The sequence below is a fragment of the Mustelus asterias genome, chromosome 21 (assembly GCF_964213995.1).
Source record: "Mustelus asterias chromosome 21, sMusAst1.hap1.1, whole genome shotgun sequence".
NCBI classification, from domain to species: Eukaryota; Metazoa; Chordata; class Chondrichthyes; order Carcharhiniformes; family Triakidae; genus Mustelus; species Mustelus asterias.
This window is the reverse complement of record NC_135821.1, coordinates 19,635,681-19,663,619: the sequence shown is the minus strand read 5'-3', so window position 1 is coordinate 19,663,619 and position 27,939 is coordinate 19,635,681. Positions and strand designations below refer to the sequence as shown.

General features: G+C 46.6%; 2 protein-coding genes across 14 annotated transcripts in view; both read left to right on the top strand.

Moving 5' to 3' along the window:
• Nucleotides 1-27,939, top strand: part of phf5a (PHD finger protein 5A) — a 110,673-nt gene that overhangs the window by 73,494 nt on the left and 9,240 nt on the right. The window lies entirely within an intron of this gene.
• The window catches only part of LOC144509186 (protein Tob2-like), a 40,856-nt gene continuing 39,274 nt past the window's right edge, over nt 26,358-27,939 (top strand). For 3 of the 13 annotated variants that reach the window (XR_013500408.1, XR_013500407.1, XM_078237628.1), the window contains exon 1: nt 26,364-26,451. The gene's annotated coding sequence lies outside the window, so the exon portion shown is untranslated. Of the gene's footprint in view, nt 26,452-27,939 lie in introns of all 13 variants that reach the window. The other 10 variants (XR_013500410.1, XR_013500406.1, XR_013500405.1 and 7 more) reach the window with 9 other exon arrangements.

The following is a 27,939-nucleotide window of genomic DNA, read 5'->3' as shown; positions in this document are numbered from 1 at the left end:
GGGGGTGTTCTGTTCCCATGCCTTTGCTTCCCTTGCCCTTCTAGGTGGTTGAGGTCAAGGGTTTAGAAATTAGCCAGAGTTCTCCACAATGATAAATATTATAACTTTTTGATTTGATTTATTATTATCACATGCCTTAGTGTGCAGTGAAAAGTATTGTTTCTTGCGCATTATACAGACAAAGCATAGCGTTCATAGAGAAGGAAAGGGGAGAGTGCAGAATGTAGTGTAACAGTCATAGCTAGGGTGTAAAGAAAGATCAATTTAATGCGAGATAGGACCATTCAAGAGTCTGATGGCAGCAGGGAAGAAGCTGTTCTTGAGTCGGTTGGTACGTGACCTCAGACTTTTGTATCTTTTTCCTGACGGAAGAAGGTGGAAGAGAGAATGTCCGGGGTGCGTGGAGTCCTTGATTATGCTGGCTGCTTTGCCGAGGCAGCAGGAAGTGTAGACAGAGTCAATGGATGGGACACTGGTTTGCGTGATGGACTGGGCTTTGTTCACGACCCTTTGTAGTTCCTGGTGGGCTTGGACAGAGCAGAAAGAATACGAAGCTGTGATACAACCAGAAAGAATGCTTTCTATCGTGCATCTGTAAAGCTTTGTGAGAGGCGTAGCGGACATGCCTTAGCCACCTGAGAAAGTAGAGGTGTTAGTGGGCTTTCTTAACTATAGCATTGGTGTGGAGGACAGGTTTTTGGTGATCTGGACACCTAGAAACTTGAAGCTCTTGACCATTTCCACTTTGTCCCCTTTGATGTAGACAGGGGCACGCCCTCCACTACGCTTCCTGAAGTCGACGACTATCTCCTTCATTTTGTTGACATTGAGGGAGAGATTACTGTCGTTGCACCAGTTCACCAGATTCTCTATCTCATTCCTGTACTCCATTTCATCATTGTTTGAGATCCTTAGAATCATAGAATCCTACAGTGCAGAAGGAGGTCATTCGGACCATCGAATCTGCACTGACCTACCCAGGCCATATCCCTCATAACCTCATGCATTTACCCGAGCTTATCCCCCTGACACTAAGGGGCAACTTAGCATGGCCAATCCACCTACCCCACAATTCTTTGGAGTGTAGGAGGAAACTGCAGCACCCGGAGGAAACCCACGCAGACGATGGGGAGAATGTGCAAACTCCACACAGACAGTGACCCAAGCCGGGAATCGAATCCGGGTCCCTGGCGTTGTGAGGCAGCAGTGCTAACCACTGTGTCACCGTGCCGCCTCACTATGGTGGTGTCATCAGCAAACTTGAAAATCGAGTTTGGCGGCACGGTAGCACAGTGGTTAGCACTGCTGCTTCACAGCTCCAGGGACCTGGGTTCGATTCCCGGCTTGGGTCACTGTCTGTGTGGAGTTTGCACATTCTCCTCGTGTCTGCGTGGGTTTCCTCTGGGTGCTCCGGTTTCCTCCCACAGTCCAAAGATGTGCGGGTTAGGTTGATTGGCCATGCTAAAATTGCCCTTAGTGTCCTGAGATGTGTAGGTTAGAGGGATTAGTGGATAAATATGTAGGGATATGGGGGTAGGACCTGGGTGGGATTGTGGTCGGTGCAGACTCGATGGGCCGAATCGCCTCTTTCTGCACGGTAGGGTTTCTATGATTCTATGATGGAAGGGAATTTGGCCACGCAGTCATAGGTGTATAAGGAGTATAGTAGGGGGCTGAGGACACAGCCTTGTGGGGCACTGGTGTTGCATCAGTAAAAATTGGTGAGAGTGGTAAGCAGACATGCTGACAGCATAATCAGCCTGATCTGCTGAGTATTTCCAGCATTTTTCTGCTTTTATTTCACATTTCCAGCATCTGGCTCTCTGACCATACTTCCCATTCACCATTTTCTATCCGAGTATATTGATGCAGTGCTTCGATTGAGCACAGCTCCGGATGATTGTCCACCTTCTCCTTCTGCTCAGCTTGCTGTGGTATCCAGGAGACCGCACAACTGAGGTATTGTGCTAAACAGTGAAGGTGAAGTAAGTCTTAAAGTGAAAACAGAAAATGTGGGTGATGCTGATTAGATCTCGCGGAATCTGTTGGGAGAGAGCCACAGGTTTCCGGTTCTGACGATTGGTCACGTACCAGAAACATTTGAATCATCGAATCCCTACAGTGCAGAAGGAGACCATTCGGCCCATCGAGCCTGCACCGACCGCAATCCCACCCAGGCCCTATCCCTGTAACCCTACATATTTGATTTGATTTGATTTATTATTGTCACATGTATTAACATACAGTGAAAAGTATTGTTTCTTGCGCGCTATACAGACAAAACATAGGGAAGGAAACGAGAGAGAGCAGAATGTAGAAGCATAGAACGAGAGTAAAAGATAGAATTAGAAGGTATATTGGGCACAGCTCGCAAGAAGTCGTCTCACTCCGCCGCCATCTTGGAAAAAAAATATTTACCCTGCTAATCCCCTCTGACACTAGGTTCAATTTAGCACGGCCAATCAACCTAACCCGCACATCTTTGGAATGTGGGAGGAAACCGGAGCACCCGGAGGAAACCCACGCCGACATAGGGAGAACGTGCAAACTCCACACAGACAGTGACCCGAAGCCGGAATTGAACGCGGGTCCCTAGTGCCATAAGGCAGCAGTGCTAACCATTGTGCCACCATGTGGACTTTTACAGATGCACCATAGAAAGCATCCTTTCTGGATGTATCACAGCTTGGTATGGGTCCTGCAGGAAACTACAAAGGGTCGCGAATGTAGCCCAGTCCATCACTCAAACCAGCCTCCCATCCATTGACTCAGTCTACACTTCCCGCTGCCTCGGCAAAGCAGCCAGCATAATTAAGGACCCCACGCATCCCGGACATTCTCTCTTCCACCTTCTTCCTTCGGGAAAAAGATACAAAAGTCCAAGGTCACGTACCAACCAACTCAAGAACAGCTTCTTCCCTGCTGCCAGCAGACTTTTGAACGGACCGACCTTGCATTAAGTTGATCTTTCTCTACACCCCTAGCTATGACTGTAACACTACATTCTGCACCCTCTCCTTTCCTTCTCTATGAACGGTATGCTTTGTCTGTATAGCGCGCAAGAAACAATACTTTACACCGTATACTAATACATGTGACAATAATAAATCAAATCAAATATCACATACAGTCATGTCGGGGCGAGGGCGGGGCTGGAAAATGGGACGGACCATTCAGAAATTCCAATGACTTCTGCAGGACTGGAAGTTCCCGATGTGGGAGGGGGGGGTGCGGGGGCGGGGCAAAAAATTCCACCCACTGAGCTCTGCGTCTCTCTACAGAGGCAGCCCCGAACTGCAGAGTACAAAGAACAAAGAACAAAGAATTTCCAGCATTTTCTGCGATGTAGGACTCTTTCAGTTTCTTTCTGTATCTAAGACACAACATCTTTCACACAATATTGTACACAATATTATAGAATAGGGGAATATTATAGAATAGGGGCATCAGTAGGTAAGAAGATTGACTGTTGGCAAATTCTATCCATTAATAAAGACCAGGACTGATTGGAAACAGGGACCTTTCCATATTGGAAAAATCTGATTAATGTAATAATACTCTGTTTTTCACATTTTTGTTCATATGTAGGATGTGATTATCTCTGGCAATCCCTAATTGCAGTCAAGGAGATGGTGTGGTGAGTCATCTTTCTAAATATAACTACGCGGCTTGCTTGGCCATTTTAGAGGGGCAGTTAAGGATGTTCTGGGTCTGGAGTCACATGTAGGCCAGGCCGGGTAAGGACAGCAGTTTCAAGTTTATTTATTGGTGTCACAAGTAAGGCTTACGTTAACACTGCAGTGAAGCTACTGTGAAAATCCCCTAGTCTCCACATTTCGGTGCTTGTTCGGGTAACACTGAGGGAGAATTTAGCATGGCCAATGCATCTAACCAGTGCGTCTTTTGGACTGTGGGAGGAAACCGGAGCACCCGGAGGAAAGCCACGCAGACACGGGGAGAACGTGCAGACTCTGCACAGACAGTGACCCAAGCCGGGAATCAAACCCGGGTCCCTGGCGCTGTGAGGCAGCAGTGCTAACCACTGTGCCATACCAGATTTTCTTCCCTGAAGGTAAGCAGGGTGGGTCTTTCATGACAACCCGGTCGTTTTCAGGGTCATCATCACTGAGACTAGCTTTTTATTTCAGATTTATTTAATGAACTGAACTTAAAGGTGTCAAATGCTGTGGTGGGATTTGATCTCACAGCTGTGGGTTACAAGTTGAGGCCTCCATTAATCCAGTATTGTAACTATAGCACTCCTGCGATTCTCAGACAAGCCCCTCAGACACACAAGAATCTACAAGGGCATCAGATTTCCCTGAATCATTGATCAGATTCCTGGATCTTTTTGTATTTGTTATCTTGTTGGAGCAGGATTGGTATTATAAAACATTTGCAATTATAGCAGTGTTTCTCTTTGGGTGTGGGGCACTGTCTTTTAGATGTGAGGACTGAGGCAAATTGGAATATGTCATTCGTTGCAGAGCGTCCTAACAAAAGAAACTGGTTTAATTAGTTTTACTTAAGCTTCTATCAGCTTGATATCCCAGCCTGGTCAATGCGAGCTTCATGTTCCAATTTATCAATCAGCTCCCTCAATGACACTTGGCAGGAATTTTACCAGCCTGCCTACCACGGGAATCGGATTGGGCGAGAGAAGGAGCACGGGAAGGTCCGTTGACCTTGGACGGGATCTTATGGTTTTGGGACGAGCGAAGCCATAAAAATCCCGCCCATTGTGTTTTATTCATATCAGAGCAAAATTTCCTGTCACGCCACTTAACGGTACGTTAAGAGAAAACTTGCAGTTACATCATCACCTTTCCTTATCTCAGGAAATCCCAAAGTGCTTCAAAACCACTTTCGAAGTCCAGTTACTGTTGTCATAGAGTCGTAGAGGTTTACAGCATGGAAACAGGCCCTTCGGCCCAACTTGTCCATGCTGCCCTTTTTTTTTAAAACCCCAAAGCTAATCCCAATTGCCAGCATTTGGCCCATGTCCCTCTATACCCATCGTACCCACGTAACTGTCTAAATGCTTTTTAAAAGATAAAATTGTACCCGCCTCTACTACTACTGTGACAGCTTGTTCCAGACACTCACCACCCTCTGTGAAAAAATTGTATCTCTCCCCTCTCACCTTAAACCTGTGCCCTCTAGTTTTAGACTCCCCTACCTTTGGTAAAAGATATTGACTATCTACCTTGTCTATGCCCCTCATTATTTTATAGACCTCTATAAGGTCACCCCTCAGCCACCTACGCTCCAGAGAAAAAAGTCTCAGTCTATTCAGCCTCTCCTTATAACTCAATCCAACAAGTCCCGGTAGCATCCTAGTAAATCTTTTCTGCACTCTTTCTAGTTTAATAATATCCTTTCTATAATAGGGTGACCAGAATTGCACACAGTATTCCAAGTGTGGCCTTACCAATGTCTTGTACAACTTCAACAAGACGTCCCAACTCCTATATTCAATGTTCTGACCGATGAAACCAAGCATGCCGAATGCCTTCTTCACCATTCTGTTGTAGTCTGGAGAAATACAGCAACCAATTTGTGCAGAGCAAGGTCTCACAAACAGCAATCAGATGAATGACCAGAATGAGAGGTGACCTTATTGAGACCTATAGAATTCTCAGAGGGCTTCACAGGGTAGATGCTGAGAGGTTGTTTTCCCCTTGTGGGAGAGTCTAGGACCAAAGGGCATAATCTCAGAGTAAGGGGGTTGCCCATTTATGGCAGAGATGAGATAGGATTCTTTCTCTCAGAGGGTAGTGAATCTGTGGAATTCTTTAAGTTTATTTATTAGTGTCACAAGTAGGCTTACATTAACACCGCAATGAAGTTACTGTGAAAATCCCCTAGTTGCCACACTCCGGCACCTGTTCCGGTACACTGAGGGGGAATTTCGCAAGGCCATTGCACCTAAACAGAGGGCTGTAGAGGCTGGGTCGTTAAGTATGTTCAAGGCTGAGATAGACAGATTTTTAATCAGTAAGGGAATCGAGGGTTATGGGGATAAGGCAGGAAAGTGGAGTTGAGGATTATCATATTAAATCAGCCATTGAATGGCGGAGCAGACTCGATGGGCCAAATGGCCTACTTCTGCTCCCATGTCTTATGGTTTTAGAAATCATAGAAATCATAGAAACCCTACAGTACAGAACGAGGCCATTCGGCCCATCGAGTCTGCACCGACCACAATCCCACCCAGGTCATATCCCTACATATTTTACCCGCTAATCCCTCTAATCTACGCATCCCAGGACACTAAGGGGCAATTTTAGCATGGCCAATCAACCTAACCCACACATCTTTGGACTCTTTGTTTTATGATGCTTTAGTGATGTTTGTTTGTAAGAATAAATATGGGACTGGGACAATAAGGCTAACGCTTCTGAGCATCTTTCAGTTGTACCATGTGATCTTCCACCTCCACTGAGAGGGCAGATAAGGTCATGGTTCACCGTCCCTTCTCAAAGACCTACGTCAATGCTGCAGTGCAGGCATAGATTATTTTATATAACAGGAACATTATACTGATGACCATGAAACCATTGTCGATTGTCAGAAAAACTCTTCTGGTTCACGAATGTCATTCAGGGAAGGAAATCTGCCGTCCTTACCCGGTCTGGCCTACATGTGACTCCAGATCCACAACAATGTGGTTGACTCTCAACTGCCCTGTGAAATGGCCGAGTGAGACACTCAGTTGTATCAAAATCTCAACAAAGAAATGAAACTGGACGGATCACCTGGCATCGACCTAGAGACCAGAAAAGACAACGGCAAAACAAACAGCCTTGTTGACCCTGCTACTCTTCCTTATTAACATTTGGGGGCTAGTGCCAAAATCTCACAGGCGAGTATCCTTAGGCAGCACCTTCCAACCCCAAGACCACTTCCATCTAGAAGGACAAGGGCAGCAGATACCTGGAAGCACCACCACCTGCAAGCTCCCCTCCAAGCCACTCACCATCCTGACTGGGAAATATATCACCGTTCCTTCACTGTCACTGGGTCAAAATCCTGGAATTCCCTCCCTTACGGCATTGTGAGTCAACCCACAGCACGTGGACTGCAGCCATTCAAGAAGGCAGCTCACCACCACCTTCTCAAGGGCAACTAGGGATGGGCAATAAATACTGGCCAACCAGCGACGCCCATGTCCCACGAATGAATTTAAAAAAGCAATGTAGTAATCTCCTGATAAAGTGTAGTTCTATTTTCCTTTTAGGCCACATGGTCTAATTGATACCACACCCAGCTCAATTGGAGGGACTGCGGATATTTTGTCTGTAATATTATTTGGCTGGGATTTTTCCAAGTATTTTAAATGGTTGCTTTTACTTCTTTGTAGTTCTTGCTTCAAATATGAAATTGAGGTTAGGCAGGATGCAGATTTAAGGTTACTGTCAGATCAGCAATGATCTTATTAAATGGCGGAGCAGGCTCGAGGGGCTGAATGGCCTACTCCTAGCCTTGATGGTATGTTTTCTAAGGCAACAACAATGGCAACTTGTAGAATCATAGAATCCCTACAGTGCAGAAGGAAGTCATTCGGCCCAACGAGTCTGCACCGACCACAATCCCACCCAGGCCCTATCCCCATAACCCCATGCATTTACCCTAGCTCGTCCCCCTGACACTAAGGGTCAATTTAGCATGGCCAATCAACCTAACCTGCACATCCTGGGAGTGTGGGAGGAAAGTGGAGCACCTGGAGGAAACCCACACAGATACGGGGAGAACGTGCAAACTCCACGCGGAGGCCGGAATCGAACCCGGTTCCCTGATGCTGTAAGGCAGCAGTGTTAACCACTATGTCACTGTGCCGCCTCGCATAAATATACATATAAAACATATAATATATATAAAATAGTACCTCTAATCTTTTTAAAACAATCCAAGGTACTTCACAGGAGTCTTTGACACAGTGTCAAGGTGAGATTTTACAATAAATGATGATGTCTTAAAAATTGGACAGGGAAGTGTGTACATACCGACGATATTATAGATACATACAGGATCGCAAAAGTATCTTCAGAATTGCTTCTCTCATTAGTGTGGTGCTGAATAATCCTGGGCCTGAAGGTATATCAATTTTACGGTGTGGTATATGGGATTTGCTGTTTAAGACCTGCGGTATTTCCAGGTCATTTTTTATGATGAACTACAGGAATATTCATGACCTTGACTTATAAAACACAGCGTGCTGATAAACACTGTGAATTAACACTCGGTCTTGCATTTTGCGATCAGCAATATTCTTGCAGTTAAGCTGAGGAGCAGACACATAATAAATCACATGACTGATTACATCAGAGGTTCCTCACTGATGGAGTTGCTTAAATGCACAGCCTGGTCTGCTAAAGGACAGAAGAACATTAGATAGCGCAGCAGGAGTAGGCCATTCGGCCCATTGAACATGCTGTGCTGTTCTTTAAGATCACGTCTGATACCCATAATGATCACATATAAGGAATCATGGAGTTATAGAGTCATAGAATCCACTCAGTGCAGAAGGAGGCCATTTGGCCTGCACCAACAACAATACCACCCAAGTCCTATCCCCATAACCCCACCCTAGCCAGTCCCCCTGACACTAAGGGGCAATTTAGCATGGCCAATCCACCTAACCCGCACATCTTTCGGACTGTGGGAGGAAACGCACGCAGACACGGGGAGAACGTGCAGACTCCACACAGAGACTGACCCAAGCCAGGAATTGAACCCGGGTCCCTGGTGCTGTGAGGCAGCAGTGCTAACCACTGTGCCACCATGATTAATCCAATGAAAAGATCCTGGTGTCCTCCATCCTCCTGCTTCTCCTAATCTTGTACAATTGTTTTTAAACAATTCAAAGGGGTTTTATCTCTTTCTCCAGTCCTCCATCCAGGAGCCATTCTGTTTGTTAATCCCTTATTTTATGAGTCCATTCTTGAGATGTGGGCATCGTTGGCAAGGCATGCCATTTATTACCCATCCCTATCTCGAGAAGGTAGGGTGGACCTTCTCCCTGAGCCACTGTGAGCACTTTTGATGAATCATAGAATCATAGAAACCCTACAGTGCAGAAAGAGGCCATCTGGCCCATCGAGTCTGCACCGACCACAATCCCACCCAGGCCCTACCCCCACATCCCTATATATTGTACCCACTAATCCCTCTAACCTACGCATCTCAGGACACTAAGGGACAATTTTAGCATGGCCAATCAACCTAACCCGCACATCTTTGGATTGTGGGAGGAAACTGGAGCACCAGGAGGAAACCCACGCAGGCAGGAGGAGAATGTGCAAACTCCACACAGACAGTGACCCGAGCCGGGAATCGAACCCAGGTCCCTGGAGCTGTGAAGCAGCAGTGCTAACCACTGTGCTACCGTGCCATGAAATTGAATGGCTTTCTGTCAATATCAGATGGTTATTTAGAGTCAGCTCCATTGATTTGATTCATTATTGTCACATGTACCAAGATACAGTTTTTAAAAATTCATTCGTGGGACATGGGCGTCGCTGGCTGGCCAGCATTTATTGCCCATCCCTCGTTGCCCTTGAAGGACAGTTGAGAGTCAACCACATTGCTGTGGCTCTGGAGTCACATGTAGGCCAGACCAGATAAGGATGGCAGATTTCCTTCCCTTAAGGACATTAGTGAACCAGATGGGTTTTTCCGACAATGAACAATGGTTTCATGGTCATCAGTAGATTCTTAATTCCACATTTTTAAAAATGAATTCAAATTCCACCATCTGCCTTGGCGGAATTTGAACCCGGGTCCCCAGAACATTAGCTGAGTTTCTGGATTAATAGTCTAGCGATAATACCATTAGGCCAACCCTAACAGTATTGTTTTGCGTGCTATCCATACAAATCATACATTGTTACGGATCTGGAGTCACATATAGGCCAGACTGGGTAATGACAGCAGAGCTCCTTCCCAGGCAGCACAGTGGCACAGTGGTTAGCACTGCTGCCTCACAGCGCCAGGGACCCGGGATCGATTCACGGCTTGCGTCACTATCTGTGCGGAGTTTGGATGTTCTCCCCGTGTCTGCGTGGGTTTCCTCCGGGTGCTCCGGTTCCCTCCACAAACCGAAAGACGTGCTGGTTAGGTGCATTGGCCGTGCTAAATTCTCCCTCAGTGTACCCGAACAGGCGCCAGAGTGTGGCAACTAGGGGATTTTCACACTAACTTCATTGCAGTGTTAATATAAGCCTACTTGTGACACTAATAAATAAACTTAAAAAGCGAATTGTATCTGGGTGAATCTGTTGGCTTTTTATGACAATCCAATGGCTTTGTGGTTACAAAACTAATAATAAGTCAAAGGGTGGAATTTAATCGATTTAACGTAAGTGAAAAGACAATACTTAAGGTAGACAAATCACCAGGGTTTGATGGTCTCCAGCCCCAAGAGATTAAAAGAAATGTCGGAGAAAATGTGGATAATCTCTGACTCCCCCACTATTAATATCCTGGGAGTTACCATTAACCAGGCACTGAAATACTGTGCCTGCAAAATCATATCAGAGGCTGGGAATTCTGCAGTAAGCAACTCACCTCCTGAATTCCTAAAGTCTTTTCACCATCCATAAGTAAGGAAATATGATGGATTGTTCTCCACTTGCCTGGATGAGGGCAGCTCCAACACTCGAGAAGCTCAACACCATCCAGGACAAAGCAGCTCCGCTCGAATGGTTCCCCATCTCCCACTTGAAACATTCACTCCTTTCACCACCGGCAGAGGGTGGCAGCACTGTGCTCCATCTGTGCGCTTCAGCAACTCGCCAAGGTTCCTTCAACAGCACATTTATAACCTAGAAGAACAAGGGTAGCATCACCTGCAACTTCCTCTCCAAGCCACACCCCATCCTGACTTGTTCCTTCAATGTCTCTGGGTCAAAATCCTGGAAATCCCTCTCGCACCGGCACTGTGGGTGTGCCTACACCACACAGACTGCAACAGTTCAAGAAGGGGTGGCACGGTGGCACAGTGGTGAGCACCGCTGCCTCACAGTGCCAGGGACCCGGGTTCGATCCCAACCTCGGGTCACTGTCTGTGTGGAATTTCTGATGTGGAGATGCCGGCGTTGGACTGGGGTAAACACAGTAAGAAGTTTAACAACACCAGGTTAAAGTCCAACAGGTTTATTTGGTAGCAAAAGCCGCACAAGCTTTCGGAGCCCCAAGCCTCACCTGAAGAAGGGGCTTGGGGCTCCGAAAGCTTGTGCGGCTTTTGCTACCAAATAAACCTGTTGGACTTTAACCTGGTGTTGTTAAACTTCTTACTGTGTGGAGTTTGCACATTCTCTGTGTGCTGCGTGGGTTTCCTCCGGGTGCTCCGGTTTCCTCCCACAGTGCAAGGATGTGTAGGTTAGGATGATTGGCCATGCTAAATTGCCCCTTAGTGTTCCATGATGTGTAGGTTATGGGGGATTAGCGGGGTGAATACATGGGGTAAGGCATAGATGGAATGCTGTGTCAGAGAGTTTGGTGTAGAGTTGATGGGCCAAATGGCCTTCTGGTAGAAAAAAGGCAGTTCTCCAACACCTTCTCAAGGGCAATTGGGAATGGTCCATTCGGCCCATCGAACATGCTCCACCAGTCAATTAGATCATGGCTGATCTGATGCTAAATTTTCCCTCAGTGAACCAGAACAGGCAACTAGGGGATTTTCACAGTAACTTCATTGCAGTGTTAATTTAAGCCTACTTGTGACACTAATAAATAAACAAACAAACTCCACTTTCCTTTTTGTCCCCGTCAATCAAAGATCTGTCTAACTCAGCCTTGAATAAATTCAATGACTCAGACAGCCCCCCCCCTCCACCCCCCCCCCCCCCCCGCCCCCCGATAGAAGTCTACAAGATTATGAGAGGCATGGGCAGAGTGGATAGTCAGAAGCTTTTTCCCAGGGTGGAAGAGTCAATTACTAGGGGACATAAGTTTAAGGTCCAAGGTTTAAAGGAGATGTACGAGGCAGATTTTTGACACAGAGGGCGGTGGGTGCCTGGAACTCACTGCCGGGGGAGGTAGTGGAAGCGGATACGATAGTGGCTTTTAAGGGGCATCTTGACAAATACATGAATAGGATGGGAATAGAGGGATATGGTCCCCGGAAGGGTAGGGGGTTTTAGTTAAGTTGGGCAGCATGGTCGGTGCAGGCTTGGAAGGCCGAAGGGCCTGTTCCTGTGCTGTAGGTTTCTTTGTTCTTTGATCTCTAGGGGAAAAGAATTCCACAGTAGACCCACCAATTATGGAGAATCCACTTGAATCTATCATCACGAATGGAGTGACTGAGTACTTAGATGAGTATGAACTGATCAAAGAGAGTCACCACGGATTGTTGAAGGATAGATCATGTCTGACTCATCTAGTTGAATTTTTTTTTGCAGAGGTCACAGGAGTGGTGGGCATGGTGGCGCAATGTCTATGGATTTGATCTGTATAGATTTTATTTTTATTCCTTCATGGGACATGGGCGTCGCTGGCTGGCCAGCATTTATTGCCCATCTCTAGTTGCCCTTGAGAAGGTTGTGGTGACAACTAAGTGGCTTGCGAGGCCTTTTCAGCGGGCATTTGAGAGTCAACCACATTGCTGTGGCTCTGGAGTCACATGTAGGCCAGACCGGGTAAGGACGGCAGATTTCCTTCTCTAAAGGACATTAATGAACCAGATGGGTTTTTTCGACAATGGTTTCATGGTCATCAGTAGGTTCTTAATTCCAGATATTTTTTATTGAATTCAAATTCCACCATCTGCCGTGGCGGGATTCGAACCCGGGTCCCCCAGAACATTAGCTGAGTTTCTGGTTTTAATAGTCTAGCGATAATACCACTGGGCCATCGCCTGCCCAGAAAGCACCTAATGAAATTCCACTTGACAGATTTTGGCAGCAAAAATGGGAGTGCTCTGAGGTGGAGTCAGAGCAGAATTATCAGATTAATAACAACCCGGTAATATGAGTGATAATAGAGGGGGAGGCAAAGAACAGAGGGGGTACAATTGGTGGCCCTATTCCTGGGCCTCAGCCTTGACTAACTTGGATGAAGTTTTACAGATGACACTAAGGCCAGGGTTTTCCAGCTGTGCCTTGGTAGGACCCGCCTGGGGGTATACAGCAGGCCAATCAAATGTCCATTGACTTTCTGACGGGGCTGGAAGATTCCGGCAACGGGCGGAGGTGGAAAATCCCAGCGCAGGCTCAGGGACACGGTAAGTTGTGTGGTTGGGAGCAGGAGGTTGCAAAGGGACATTGGGTGGGGTTTTCCAGCTCCCCTGGCAGCGGAGGAGGCTCACCATTGGCTGCCAGCAGGATTTTCCAGTCCTGCCGATGTCTCGGGCGTTTTCCGTAGCTTGCCCATCCTGCCGCCGCAGGGGGATGCCTTCGGCAGGACCGGAAGATCCCACCGGCAGCAAGCGCTGGAAAATTCCACCCCCAGACTAAATGAGGGAACATGACTATTGCAGACAGAGTTCGATATGAGGAAATGCGAAGTAATCTGCTTTGGATCTGAAAAAAAAACAAGCTGAAATATTTTCTTGATGTTGAGAGACTAGGAACGTTCTGTAGAAGCAGAGGGGATTTAAAGAAAAGTTTGTTTATTAGTCACATGTAGGCTTACATTAACACTGCAATGAAGTTACTGTGAAAATCCGCTAGTCGCCACACTCAGGTGCCTGTTCGGGTAACACTGAGGGAGAATTTAGAATCCACCTAACCCGCACATCTTTGGATTGTGGGAGGAAACCGTAGCATCGGAGGAAACCCACGCAGACACGGGGAGAACGTGCAAACTCCACACAGACAGTGACCCAAGCTGGGAATCGAACCCGGGTCCCTGGCGCTGTGAGGCAGCAGTGCTAACCACTGGGCCAGCATGTCCCCGCCATGTACAGTGTCTGTATATGAAAGGAATCAAAAAGGCAAGTACAATGGAGGCCTTCTTCCTCATGGAGATTAGAATAGGAAAGTCAGGAAGTGAAGCTTCTGTTTTACAGAGCCTTGGGCAAATGCCATCTGGAAACTCGCGTCCAGTTTTGGGCACCATATCGCAATCAGAATAGATATATTCAGTCATTCATGTGTTCCCTGCCCAAAGGCAGGTCCTTGGCTCATAATCTGCCAATGCTGCCTCCTGAGCCAGTTTCTGGTGGTTTGCCTTTCTCTAAGGGGCAAGGCCAAACAAACAGCTCCCAAAACAATCTCGGCCGTAAGGAGAATTGAACCCTTGTAATTGGTGCTATTCCACATCACACACAGACCCTCTCCAGCCAACCATTCCCCTCAAGGCGATAATGGCCATATTAGGGGTCACTTCATCGCTCGCATTTCAAAGCTGCTCCAAGACCAGGGGCACGGGTCCATACTATTAAAAGGCAGATTGAGAACCAAAGAACAAAGAACAATACCGCACAGGCCCTTCGGCCCTCCAAGCCCGCGCCGCTCCCTGGTCCAAACTAGTCCAAACCGATATCAAGAAGCACCCAATTCAAAGAGTGATCAATATCTGATTTGATTTGATTTGACTTATTATGGGATACAATGAAAAGTAATGTTTCTTGTGCATTACACAGACAAAGCATACCGTTCATAGAGTACAAAGGGAGAAAGGCGGCACGGTGGCACAGTGGTTAGGACTGCTGCCTCACAGCGCCGGGGACCCAGGTTCGATTCCGGCCTTGGTCACTCTTTGTGCGGAGTTTGCACGTTCTCCCTGTGTCTGCGTGGGTTTCCTCCGGGTGCTCCGGTTTCCTCCCACACTCCAAAGATGTGAGGGTTAGGTTGATTGGCCATTAGAATTGACCCAAGTGTCAGGGGGATTAACAGGGTATATGTGTGGGGTTCCGGGAATAAGGCCCGGGTGGGATTGTTGTCGGTACAGACTCAACAGGCCGAAAGGCCTCCTTCTGTACTGTAGGGATTCTATGAAGGGAAGGAAAGGGAAGGAATGTAGTGTTGCAGTTACAGATTGGGTGAAGAGAAAGATCAGCTTAATATGAGGTAGGTCCATTCAAAACTCTGATGGCAGCAGGGAAGAAGCTGTTCTTAAGTCAGTCGGTACATGATCTCAGACTTTTGTATCTTTTTCCTGATGGAAGAGAGAATGTCCGGGGTGCTTGGGGTCCTTGATTATGCTGGCTGCTTTGCTGAGGCAGCGGGAAGTGTAGACAGAGTCAATGGATGGGAGTCAATGGAAACCATTCTGAGCTAAGGCCTATGCTGACAGGCCAGAACTGCTCAAGAGGCTTTTTAACACTATTCATAAAAGATGGAGATGAGGGGAGGTTTTTTTCCTCTTAGAGAGTCATCACTCTCTTCCCCGCAGAGCAGTGGAGGCTGGGCCATTGAATATTTTTAAGGTAGATAGATTCTCGACTAACAAGGGAGTTAAAGGTTATTGGGGATCAGCAGAATGTGGGGTTAAGGCCACAATCAGATCAGCAATGATCTTATTGAATGGCAAAGCGGGCCGAATGGCTCCCAATTTGTGTCCTCAAATGCTATGATGGGTGTCAATGAAAGAATGAGTAGGTTGAACCAAATAGGCTTCATCATCTGGACTTATACCTGTGATAGGAACGGCACGGTGGCACAGTAGTTAGCACTGCTGCCTCACAGCGCCAGGGACCTGGGTTCGATTCCTGGCTTAGGTCACTGTCTGTGCGGAGTCTGCACGTTCTCCCCGTGTCTGCGTGGGTTTCCTTCGGGTGCTCTGTTTTCCTCCCACAGTCCAAAGATGTGCAGGCTAGGTGGATTGGCGATGCTAAATTGCCCCTTAGTGTCAGGGGGACTAGCGGGGTAAATACGTGGGATTATGGGGATAGGGCCTGGATGGGATTGGTTTCCATTGACTCTGTCTATACTTCCTGCTGCCTTGGAAAAGCAGCCAGCATAATCAAGAACTCCACGCACCCCGGGCATTCTCTCTTCCATCTTCTTCCATCAAGAGAAAGATACAAAAGTCTGAGATCACGCACCAACTGACTAAAGAAGAGCTTCTTCCCTGCTGCCACCTGTGGTCGGTGCAGACTCGATGGACCAAATGGCCTCCTTCTGCACTGTAGGATTCTATGATTCTATGATCTTTGCCAAGTGTGTGTGGCTGGACATTGTATATGTCCAAAGAACCACTGGGGGAAGTCACCCTGAACTGTTTTATCAACTAAGCAAACCTCTCTGGTAATGTTTAGTCATTAAAAGAAATTTGCCACAGCAGTCAGCATTTAGCTAATCCTATTATAATGGACATTGAAAAAACATTACAATACACAAACCAGGACACATTCAACTAAATTGTTTAGTTTCTGTCCAATGGAACACAAAGCCAAGCGAAACACAAGGTGCAATAAATCACCACCATCAAAGACCTGAAAAGACTGGACAAAAATGTCAGTTTAGCCTCCGAGGGGAGTATCTGAGAGATGATCTTATACCAGGAACTTAACGGAATGCTACTTTATTCATTATTTATTTCAAACTTAGCAGGTATACATGCCAGAAAAAAAGGTTTAAGAAGCCTTGGAATACTGTGTACAGTTCTGGTCACCCTATTATAGAAAGGATATTATTAAACTAGAAAGAGTGCGGAAAAGATTTACTAGGATGCTACCGGGACTTGGTGGTCTGAGTTATAAGGAGAGGCTGGAGAGACTGGGACTTTTTTCCCTGGAGCGTAGGAGGCTGAGGGGTGATCTTATAGAGGTCTATAAAATAATGAGGGGCACAGATCAGCTAGATAGTCAATATCTTTTCCCAAAGGTAGGGGAGTCTAAAACTAGAGGGCATAGGTTTAAGGTGAGAGGGGAGAGATACAAAAAGGTCCAGAGGGGCAATTGTTTCACACGGAAGGTGGTGAGTGTCTGGAACGAGCTGCCAGAGGTAGTAGTAGAGGCGGGAACAATTTTGTCTTTTAAGAAGCATTTAGACAGTTACATGGGTAAGATGGGTATAGAGGGATATGGGCCAAATGCGGGCAATTGGGACTAGCTTAGGGGTTTTAAAAAAAAGGGCGGCATGGACAAGTTGGGCCGAAGGGCCTGTTTCCATGCTGTAAACCTCTATGACTCTAAGCCATGCTCTCTTTGGAAAAGAGAAGTCTGAAGGATGAACAACACCAGCTTGCATTTGTGTAGTGTCTTTAATGTAGCAAAATGCTCCAAGGTGCTTCTCAGGAGTAATAATAAACAAAAACATAAGGAGATATTAGACCAGATCATCGAAAGCTTGTTCAAAGATGTAAGACCATAAGATGTAGGTGCAGAGGTCGGCCATTTGGTCCATCGAGTTTGCTCTGCCATTGAATGAGATCATGATGTGTAGGTTAGGTCATCCAAAGATGTGTAGGTTAGGTTGATTGGCCATGCTAAATTGCCCCTTAGTGTCAGGAAGACTAGTAGGGTAAATAGGTGGGGTTTGGGCCTAGGTGGGATTGTTGTCAGTGCAGGCTCGATGGGCTGAATGGCCTCCTTCCGCACTGTAGGGATTCTATGATTCTATGATCCATCTAACGCGTTAATCCTCAACTCCACTTTCCCACCTTATCCACATAATCCTCGATTCCCTTACTGATTAAAAATTTGCCTAACTCAGTCTTGAACGTATTTAATGACCCAGCCTCTACAGCCCTCTGCGGTAAAGAATTCCATAGATTCACTCCCCTCTGAGAGAAGAAATTCCTCCTTATCACTGTCTTAAAGAGGTTTTAAGGAGCGTTTGAGAGGAGGACAGAGATATACGCCGGAAACCGCATCATCTGCGCCTGGAATTCTCCCGTGCTGCTGCAGTGAATGGAGGTCTGGCTGAGCGCCACATTCTCCATTCTCGCTGGCAGCAGGACGGGTACGGGCGAGATCGGAGAATCCCACCCATAGTGAGGCAGAGAGCGGGGGGGGGGGGGGGGGGGGGGAGTTCAGAGCTTAAAGCCCAGGTGGTTAAAGACACAGCCACCAAATGGTGCAACAATTAAAATGGAGAAAGCCGCAAGGATTGGAGGAGTGCTGAGATCTTGGAGGTTGTAGGGTTGGAGGCAGTTACAGAGATAGGGATGGGCGAGCCCACAGAGGGATCTGAAAAGAAAGGAGAGGATTTCAAAATATGTTGCTTAGCCAAAACATAGATCGGTAAGCACAGGACTGAAGGGGGGAATGCGACTTGATGCAAGTTAGGGTACAGGAGGCCGGGGTTTGGATGGGTTTAGGATTATAGAGGGTGGAAGCCCGAAGGCCAGCTGGGAGTCCAGTGCAATAATCAGATTCATGGTTAACAAAGGTAAGACTGAGGCAGAGTGAAGTGGGGGCAATGCGACACGGTGGTCTTCATAATGGTCATGATGTGGAGTTGCCAGCGTTGGACTGGGTTGGGCACAGCAAGTAGTCTCACAACACCAGGTTAAAGTCCAACAGGTTTATTTGGTAGCACAAACTTTCGGAGCGCCGCTCCTTCACCTGATGAAGGAGTGGTGACACTCCGAAAGCACGTGCTACCAAATAAACATGTTGGACTTTCACCTGGTGTTGTGAGACTTCTTACTCTTCATAATGGTGCAACTGTGTCATCAGGAGTTCACCTCAGGATCAAATATCGCAAAGCAAAGTTGAGAACAATCTGTTTCAGTCTCAGGAGGAGACTCATATGGGGCTTAAACACTAGCGTAGCTCAGTTAGGATGGGCTAAATGGCCTTCATCAGCCACAATCATTTTGAGATCCTGTTGTTTGTACTCAAAGAATTTGTAAAAATTGGTAAAAGTTAATTATTGCCATTTTTGGACTTTATCTCCTGAAGTGTTCCTCCAACCCAAATGTATTGATTCACAGAAATAGACTGTTATTTTGTAGTAAATTATTTTTCGCAATTGAGCATCATACAGACTGTCCAATTCACATGTTGTCATATTATGCCACTGTGACAGATGTTAACTCAAGTTTAATTTAAATTGCCACATTAAAAATAAAGAGTATAGATAATTATATAAAAAGTCTTATGTTGAACAGCTTCAATTATAAATCATAGAATCTCTACAGTGCAGAAGGAGGCCATTCAGCCCATTGAGTCTGCACCGACCACAATCCCACCCAGGTCCTATCCCCGTAACCCCACGTATTTACCCTGCTAATCTCCCTGATACTAAGGACCAATCAACCTAACCCGCACATCTTTGGAGTGTGGGAGGAAACCGGAGCACCCGGAGGAAACCCACACAGACATGGGGCGAATGTACAAACACCACTCAGACAGTGACCCGAGGCCAGAATTGAACCTGGATCTCTGGCGCTGTGAGGCAGCATTGCTAACCACTGTGCCACCGTGCTGCCCCTCTGCCCAGATTTGTAATGGAAATTACCCAAGTAAGTTGGAAATTTACTTGCCAGGGACCTGGGTTCAATTCCCGGCCTTGCTCAGGGTCTGTGCAGAGTCTGCACGTTCTCCCCGTGTCTGCGTGGGTTTCCTCCGGGTGCTCCAGTTTCCACCCACAGTCTGAAAGACGTGCTGGTTAGGGTGCATTGGCCATGCTAAATTCTCCCTCAGTGTACGCGAACAGGCACTGGAGTGTGGCGACTAGGGGATTTTCACAGTAACTTCATTGCAGTGTTAATGTAAGCCTTACTTGTGACACTAATAAATAAAGAAAAAAATTGTCAATGGAACTTACCCAAAGTAAACTTGTTGTGCTGCAATTGTCCCCTTTCCTCTTCTCCTTCAATGGAAGTTTTGCAACATCACGGCTTGGTGCGAGGGTGTTGTGTTACCGGTGGTTCAGGGCAAGCTCAGCTGAGATGCCCCTCCAATCGAACAGTTTGATCACATTGGGAAGGATGGTGATGGGCTGGAGGAGAGTCGGCACACATGGAACTCCACCACAATAAGAGAAAGTGCTGACAGGAAAGGTAAAGAGGGGACACAATGGAACTCACTTTGTGTGTAGAACAAGAAACCTCAATGCTCAATAATCCCCCAGCCACACTCAGTGCAACCCACACATTAAAGGGCTACAGTTCACTCATGGGTCGTTGTGGCATCATGCATTTTTTCCATGCGTGTTGTAGTCTGGAGCTATGGTCAGTGATGGTCGAGGCTCCAACATTCTTTCCATCACATGTCTGACCAGGAATCTCTCCCACTCTCACCGCCTGACATTGGCGTGTGTTTGGAAGGATTTTGCAGGTCGACACTCAACCTGTTTGGCCGCTTAATGAATGCATCTTTCTTGGACATCAAGGGTGGGACTCGAACCCGGAGCTTCTGGCTCAGAGGTAGGGACGCTAACCCACTGTACCACAAGACCTCCTCAAAAACACTACCATGAAAGTTAACAGATATCGGGGAGTAATCACAAGGCATTTCTCAGTCTCCCACGCATATCATTACTGGGACTCAACACCACTCCTGGGCTGCCTGTCCTGGTAAACATCACTCCTCCATATATCCGCCGACTTGCTACAACCTACAAAATGATAGAAGAAGTTTGCAATGCCCCCCAGCTGCCCCTTCGTGCTGATCTATTCAGCCCACCCAAGGTACCACTCCCATTAAGAAGGCCAGTCTGGAAAAACCCTTTCACACAGTCCCACACTTCAACGCAAGTTCCACTTGGACAAATGAATGGGAATCATTGGACATGACAAACAAGCACGTGGTCTCAAACCCAACCCACACCAACTGCCTGGTTTCAACCTTCTGAGGGTAGAGTGGTCCACTCTCAACAGGTTCAGGACCGGCCAGGGCCCCTGCTTGGCCAACCTCCACAGATGGGGCATGAGTGCCAGCCCCCTATGTGCCCGTGGGAGAGAGCAAACCGTGCACCATACCATAGAAGAGTGTCCAATCGCCAATTAATTTGCATACATCAACACCTTCTCTTCTTCTCAGGCAGTTCCTCAGGATCAGGGATGAGAGGTCTATAAAATAATGAGGGACATAGATAAGGTAGATAGTCAACACCTTTTCCCAAAGGTAGGGGAGTCTAAAACTAAAGGGCATGGGTTTAAGGTGAGAGGGGAGAGATACAAAAGGGTCCAGATGGACAATTCTTTTCACATAGAGGGTGGGTGAGTGTCTGGAACGAGTTGCCAGAGGTAGTAGTAGAGGCAGGTACAATTTTGCCTTTTAAAAAGCATTGGGACAGTTACATGGGTGAGATGGGTATAGAGGGATATGGGCCAAACGCGGGCAATTGGGACCAGCTTAGTGGTAAAAACTGGGTGGCATGGACAAGTTGGGCCGAAGGGCCTGTTTCCGTGCTGTAAACCTCTGTGACTCTAATCCACAGACTGAGCGGAAACCTATCTGCACTCAATGCAGCAGGAGCGGAAGAAACTGCTTGGTTTAGGAACTTTGCATTTTTAAAATAAATAAATAATCATTGTTTTTGTAATTGGTGATTGCAAAACTGTCGATTAGATTAGTGAACTTCTGTCATTCCCAGGCTCAAATTATTCTATAGATCCTCAAAATCCACAATTAGGAAACAGCTTTTTATTTATGGGTCACTCTCTCAGTTATAACTTTGTTAGACTATTCTTACTCCTGGATATTCCATCCCATTCTACACATTTAATATATAATCCACTTCCTAAATAAATTCTGGCCTGTAACTCACTCTTAGGTATCTATTATTCTGCATTAATAAAGACTTTTTCCTGTTCTATTTTGCCCATTTCCAAGTAGTATCAATTTGTGAGTAATCCACAATTTTGGGGTGGATCTGATTTAAGATCATCCACTTCCTCATTTAGGATTTAATTCAAACAGCAACTTGCCTTACTGTGGCATCTTTAACACAGAAATGGGCGACACGGTGGCACAAGTGATTAGCATTGATGCCTCACAGCACCAGGGACCCGGGTTCGATTCCCGGCTTAGGTCAATGTTTGTGTGGAGATTGTACATTCTCCCCGCGTCTGCGTGGGTTTCCTCCCGGTGCTCCGGTTTCCTCCCACACTCCAAAGATGTGCGGGTTAGGTGGATTGGCCATGCTAAATTGCCCCTTAGTGTCAGGGGGACTAGCAGGGTAAATACATGAGGTTACGGGGATAGGGCCTGGCTGGGATTGTGGTCGGTGCAGACTCGATGGGGCGAATGGCCTCCTTCTGTAGGGATTCTATGATTCTCTATGAAAAACATTCAAAAACGGAAAATGAAATTGCTGAACATGAGTTCTGCCATCAAAGAGGCCATAAAACAGAGGCCCGCGTGCTCCCTCAGGAAGATGTAAAAGATCTCCCCAGGAATCTTCCAGTCCTACCCATGGCTGGAAAATCCTGGCTCTCAGACATTATTCGAAGAATACCGGGGACTCCTCTGAGGTGGCCTGGCTAATATTTATCCATCGACCGATATCACTCAAAGACATTATCGATTTATTTGTCTCATTGGCCTTTTCATTTCAATCGTAGAATCCCAGTGCAGAGGGAGGCCATTCAGCCCATCGAGTCTGCACCGACTCTGACGGAGCATCCCTATTCCCAGGCCCTATTCCTGTAACCCCACATATTTACCCCGCTAATCCCCCTAGCCTACACATTTTAGGACACTAAGAGACAAGTTAGCATGGCCAATCCCGCACATTTTTGGATTGTGGGAGGAAACCGGAGCACCCGGAGGAAACCCACGCAGACACGGGGAGAACGTGCAGACTCCACGCAGACAGTGACCCAAGGCCAGAATTGAACCTGGGTCCCGAGAACTGTGAGGCAGCAGTACTAACCACTCTGCCACCGTGCCACATTAATTCTATGGTTTGAGTGTTTAAGAAGCAAAGTGTTTTCTTTTCTAAAATAACCCATAAGGAAACTCAAAATCAAATGGAAATGCCCCCCTTTTCAAAGAAAGGGGCACAAATAATAATTAACTTAATCACAACAGCAAAGGAAACTTATAAAAAAACTTAAATAAAAGTATTATTACTGTACAAATCCTCATCAGAGTGTTGCTGTACGCTGATGATGCTGCACTCCATACTGAGGAACACCTTCAGCGGTAAATGGTCAGAGCCTCTCACGCCTGTACAGAGTTCACTTTGACCATCAGCATCAGGAAGACTAATGTCTGGTCCAGGCTGTTGTCAGACCGCTATCTATCAGCATTGATGTTATGACACTGGAGGTTGTTGACAGCTTCACATACCTAAACTCCGCAATCACCAACAATCTGTTGCTTGATGCTGAAATCAATTCACGCACCGTGAAAGCCATAACCGTTGCATCCAAGCTGAGTTAGTAGTGTGGGACAACAGTGACCTGACGGAGAGTACCAAACTACTCTCCTCTGCAACTGTGAGGCCTGGAGAAAAGGCTGAACAGTTTTCACTTTTGTTATTTCAAGATGTATTCTCGGCGTCTCTTGTCAGGGCAAGGTCACCAACTCAAGAGGTACTGGAGCATGTTAGTTCCATCGACAGAAATCATTGCAATTCCCAACCCTTATCATGAATGAAGTTCAATGGGTTACCCACACTTAATAAGAACATAAGAAATAGGAGCAGGAGTAGGCCATCTAGCCCCTCGGGCCTGCCCCGCCATTCAACAAGATCATGGCTGATCTGAGGCTTGATGGAGTAGGATGGACGCACAATACTCCATTCAGTGTAATGCATGCAGACCCAGACATTTCTGTTTGTTATTAATTCATGGGACATGGGCGTCGCTGGCCGGCCAGCATTTATTGCCCATCCCTAGTTGCCCTTGAAACTAAATGGCTTGCTAGGCCATTTCGGAGGGCAGTTGAGAGTCAACCACATTGCTGTGGCTCTGGAGTCACATGTAGGCCAGACCGGGTAAGGACGGCAGCTTTCCTCCCCTAAAGGACTTTAGTGACCCAGATGGGTTTTTCCGACAATCGACAATGGATTCATGGTCATCAGTAGATTCTTAATTCCAGATATTTTTTATTAAATTCAAACTCCACCATCTGCTGTGGTGGAATTCGAACCTGGGTCCCAGAACATTAGCTGAGTTTCTGGATTAATAGTCGAGTGGTAATACCCCAAGGCCGTTGCCTCCCCTAATGGGAATCACAGACCTGTTACTGCTGAGTCTGTCTCTATGGCACTTGTCCCTCTGAAAAGTTGAATGCTGGGGTGGTGCGCAACTATTTAACATGGAGGATCTCGTTCATTATCAGAATCGTTGCGTCTTTCAGGTGTCCCAAAGCCACTTGCACTTTTTATAGCACCCTTCACGCCCTCAGGACGCTTCATAGTGTTTTAAGTTCATTGAAATGGATCCACTGTTGTTACGTAAGGTAATGTAGTAACCAATTTGCGCACAGCAAACTCCCACAAACAGCGATGAGGTGTGCTTGAGGCCCTCCCTGGTCCAACTGGTTCTGCTGAGACTGGAGTGCATAGCGGATACAAAATGGCAGCCTTCCCTCTTGTAACACAACGGTTTGCAATTTTATGTGAAGCCTTCCCTGCTGGGAATCAGGTGTCCCACTCTGGCAATGATTTGATTTATTATTGTCACATTTATTAGTATACAGAGAACCCCAGTGAATCCAGAAACTTAGCTATTGTTCTGGGGACCCGGGTTCAAATCCCACCATGGCAGATGGTGGAATTTGAATTTAAAAATATCTGGAATTAAAAATCTACTGATGACCATGAAACCGTTGTCAATTGTCGGAAAAACCCATCTGGTTCACTAATGTCCTTTAGGGAAGAAAATCTGCCGTCCTTACCTGGTCTGGCCTACATGTGATTCCAGAGCCACAGCAATGTGGTTGACCCTCTGCTGCCCCCCAAGGGGAACTAGGGATGGACAATATATGCTGCCCACCAGCGACGCCCATGTCCCACAAATGAATTTTTTTTAAAGTGAAAAGAATTGTTATGCTATACAAAGCATACTGTTCATAGAGAGAGAGTGCAGAATGTAGTGTTATAACCATAGCTAGGGTGTAGAGAAAGGTCAACTAATGCAAGGTCGGTCCATTCAAAAGTCTGATGGCAGCAGGGAAGAAGCTGTTCTTGAGTCAGTTGGTACATGACCTCAGACTTTTGTATCTTTTCCAGACAGAAGAAGGTGGAAGAGAGTATGTCTGGAGTGCATGGGATCCTTAATTATGCTGGCTGCTTTTCCGAGGCAGCAGGAAGTATAGACAGAGTCAATGGATGGGAGGCTGGTTTGCGTGATGGACTGGGCTTCGTTCACAACCCTTTGTAGTTTCTTGCGGTCTTGGGTAGAGCAGGAGCTGTGATACAATCAGAAAGAATCCTTTCTATGATGCATCTGTAAAAGTTGGTAAGAGGCTTGGTGGACATGCCAAATTTCCTTAGTCTTCTGAATTAGTAGAGGCATTGGTGGGTTTTCTTAACTATAGTGTTGGGGGGAACCAGGACAGGTTGCTGATGATCTGGACACCTAAAAACGTGAAACTCTCGACCATTTCTACTTTGTCCCCATTGATGTCCCCATTGATGAAGGAGCAGCGCTCCGAAAGCTAATGGCATTTGCTACCAAATAAACCTGTTGGACTTTAACCTGGTGTTGTTAAAACTCTTACCCCATTGATGTAGAAAGGGGCATGTTCAATGGCAGTCTCAACCAGATATTCTGCAAAGGAGGACAATGGGCTGAGAGGATGCACAATTTGCTGGTCTCTGTTTTCTCTGGGCTCTCCTCTCGGCCAGCTGAGATTTTTCTTTCTGCTGGTTTCTTCCAGAGGATGTGAATGTTGCTATATAAATTTAACTCAGTTTGGGACATCCAGAGGATGTGAAAGTTGCTATATAAATTTAACTCAGTTTGGGACAAGCAGATGACGGGAATGTTGCTATATAAATTTAAGTCAGTTGGAGGATGTGAAAGCTGCTATATAAATTTAACTCAGTTTGGGGAAACCCTGGGGATGTGAAAGGTGATATATAAATGCAAGTCACTTTGGAGGGAAAGCTAATCCTGTGGTAACATCAATACGAGTTGCCCTGAGATGCCCTGAGCCTGTGAAGAGCACCGTGCGGGTACGATGGCAGCCGCTGGGTAAAGAGGCCAAGGATGGTACAGGCGATATCCAAATACACAACCCCCCTCCTCCCGCGGACATCGACGCTGCAGTGACGTCGGCGACGTGCTGTCCGATTGGCCGTCCGGGCCGTCCAATCAAAGCCGAGTTGCTAGCACGCCGCGTTTATTTTTAGTCCGGCGTGCGCCGATGGGAGGGGAGGGGGGGCGGGGCCAGCCGCAGCCCCGCTGACGTCGCGCGTGCGTGCCCTATCCATCCGAGCTGGGAAAGTAGAACCTGGGGCTTCAAGTGGGAGGGGATGGTGGTGGAGGAGAAAGTAGTTCTGGGCAGAGATGGGGGGGGAGCTGAGCTGAAGCTGAGCTGATATAAGTGCGCCGGGGAGCAAGGGGCGAAAGTTTGGGCTGAGGCTGAGAGGCGGCGGCGGCGGCAGCAGCAGCAGGGGAGCCCGGACCCGGGATCGAATCCCAGCTCGGCAAGTAAGCCTATCTCCATCTTAAAATAAAAAATAAATCAAATATAAATTAAAATAAAATAAACCTTCAAGCAAATAACCCAAAAAAAAATAATTTACCCCCCCCTTTCATATATAGATTTTTTTAAAAAAATTAAATAAAGGAGGTTAATCCCTGTTTTGTGTGTGGGGGAGGTGGTTGACAATATAATCCTATTGATGGCAGCCTTGTTATTTAATATATATTTTTTTAAATGCCAGGAAAAGCAGGCCTTCTGAGCTATAATTAATATTCCTACGTGAGAGTGGGGTGAGTTTAAAATGCCAAGTAGTTTCTCCCCCCTCCCCCTCCCTTCTCCCCCCATTTTAAATCAACAAAAATAAATGATCTACAATTAATGAACCTCAAGTTTTATCTTTTTTAAAAAAAGGTTCGTGTTTGGTGTGTAATCTTTTTCCTTCTCTCCCCTTTTTTTAAATAAAAACAACAAAAAAATGACCTGGATTTAATGTACCATAAGTTTTATTTCATCTCATTTCTAGCCCCCCCTCCAAAAAAAATCTAAAGCAACAAAAAAATGATCTGCATTTGATGACCTTAAGTTTTGTTTTATTCCAGAACAAGGGGGGGTCCTGTTTCTGTGTATTTTCCTTCCTTCGCTTTCTTAACCACCCCCCCTTTAAAATAACAGAAAGAAATGATCTGCATTTAATGAACCTTAAGTTTTTAAATCTTATTTCTTATTTTTTTTAAACCTCCCCCTTTCCTTTTAAAACAACAGAAAGGAATGATCTGCTGAGCCACATTTAATGACAAAGTCTTATTTTATCTTTTTATTTGTGTGTATATATATATTCTCTTTCTCACCCAGCCCCCCTCCTCACCCACCCATTTTAAAACCAAAAGCAAATGATCTCCATTTAATGTACCTCCAAGTTTTTATTTTATCCCCCCAAAAAAAGGAGGGGTGGTGTTTGTATTTTGTCTGAAATGAAATGACACAAAAAATAAGGCGAGGGTTTCCAGTTGTTGGTGTTTTCTTGGGTGGGTGGGTGGGTGGTGTGGAGGGGAGGGGGAGGGGGGGTGGTGTGGAGGGAGGGGGAGGGGGGGTGGTGTGGAGGGGGGTGGTGTGGAGGGGAGGGGAGGGGGAGGGGGGGTGGTGGGGGTTGTCAGGCTTGTTTGTGGGAGGAAAAAGGGGGAGCAGATTTTGTGTTAAATGGGCTTTATTATTTTTTAAAAATAGATATATTTTGATGGTGGTGGTGGTTGGGGGAAAGGGAATAGGTTGGGAAGGGAATAGGTTGGGAAGGGAATAGGTTGGGAAGGGAATAGGTTGGGAAGGGAATGGGTTGGGGGGGGGAGGGAATGGGTTGGGGGGGAGAAAGGGAATGGGTTGGGGGGGGGGGAGAAAGGGAATGGGTTGGGGGGGGGAGAAAGGGAATGGGTTGGGGGGGGGAGAAAGGGAATGGGTTGGGGGGGGGGAGAAAGGGAATGGGTTGGGGGGGGGGGAGA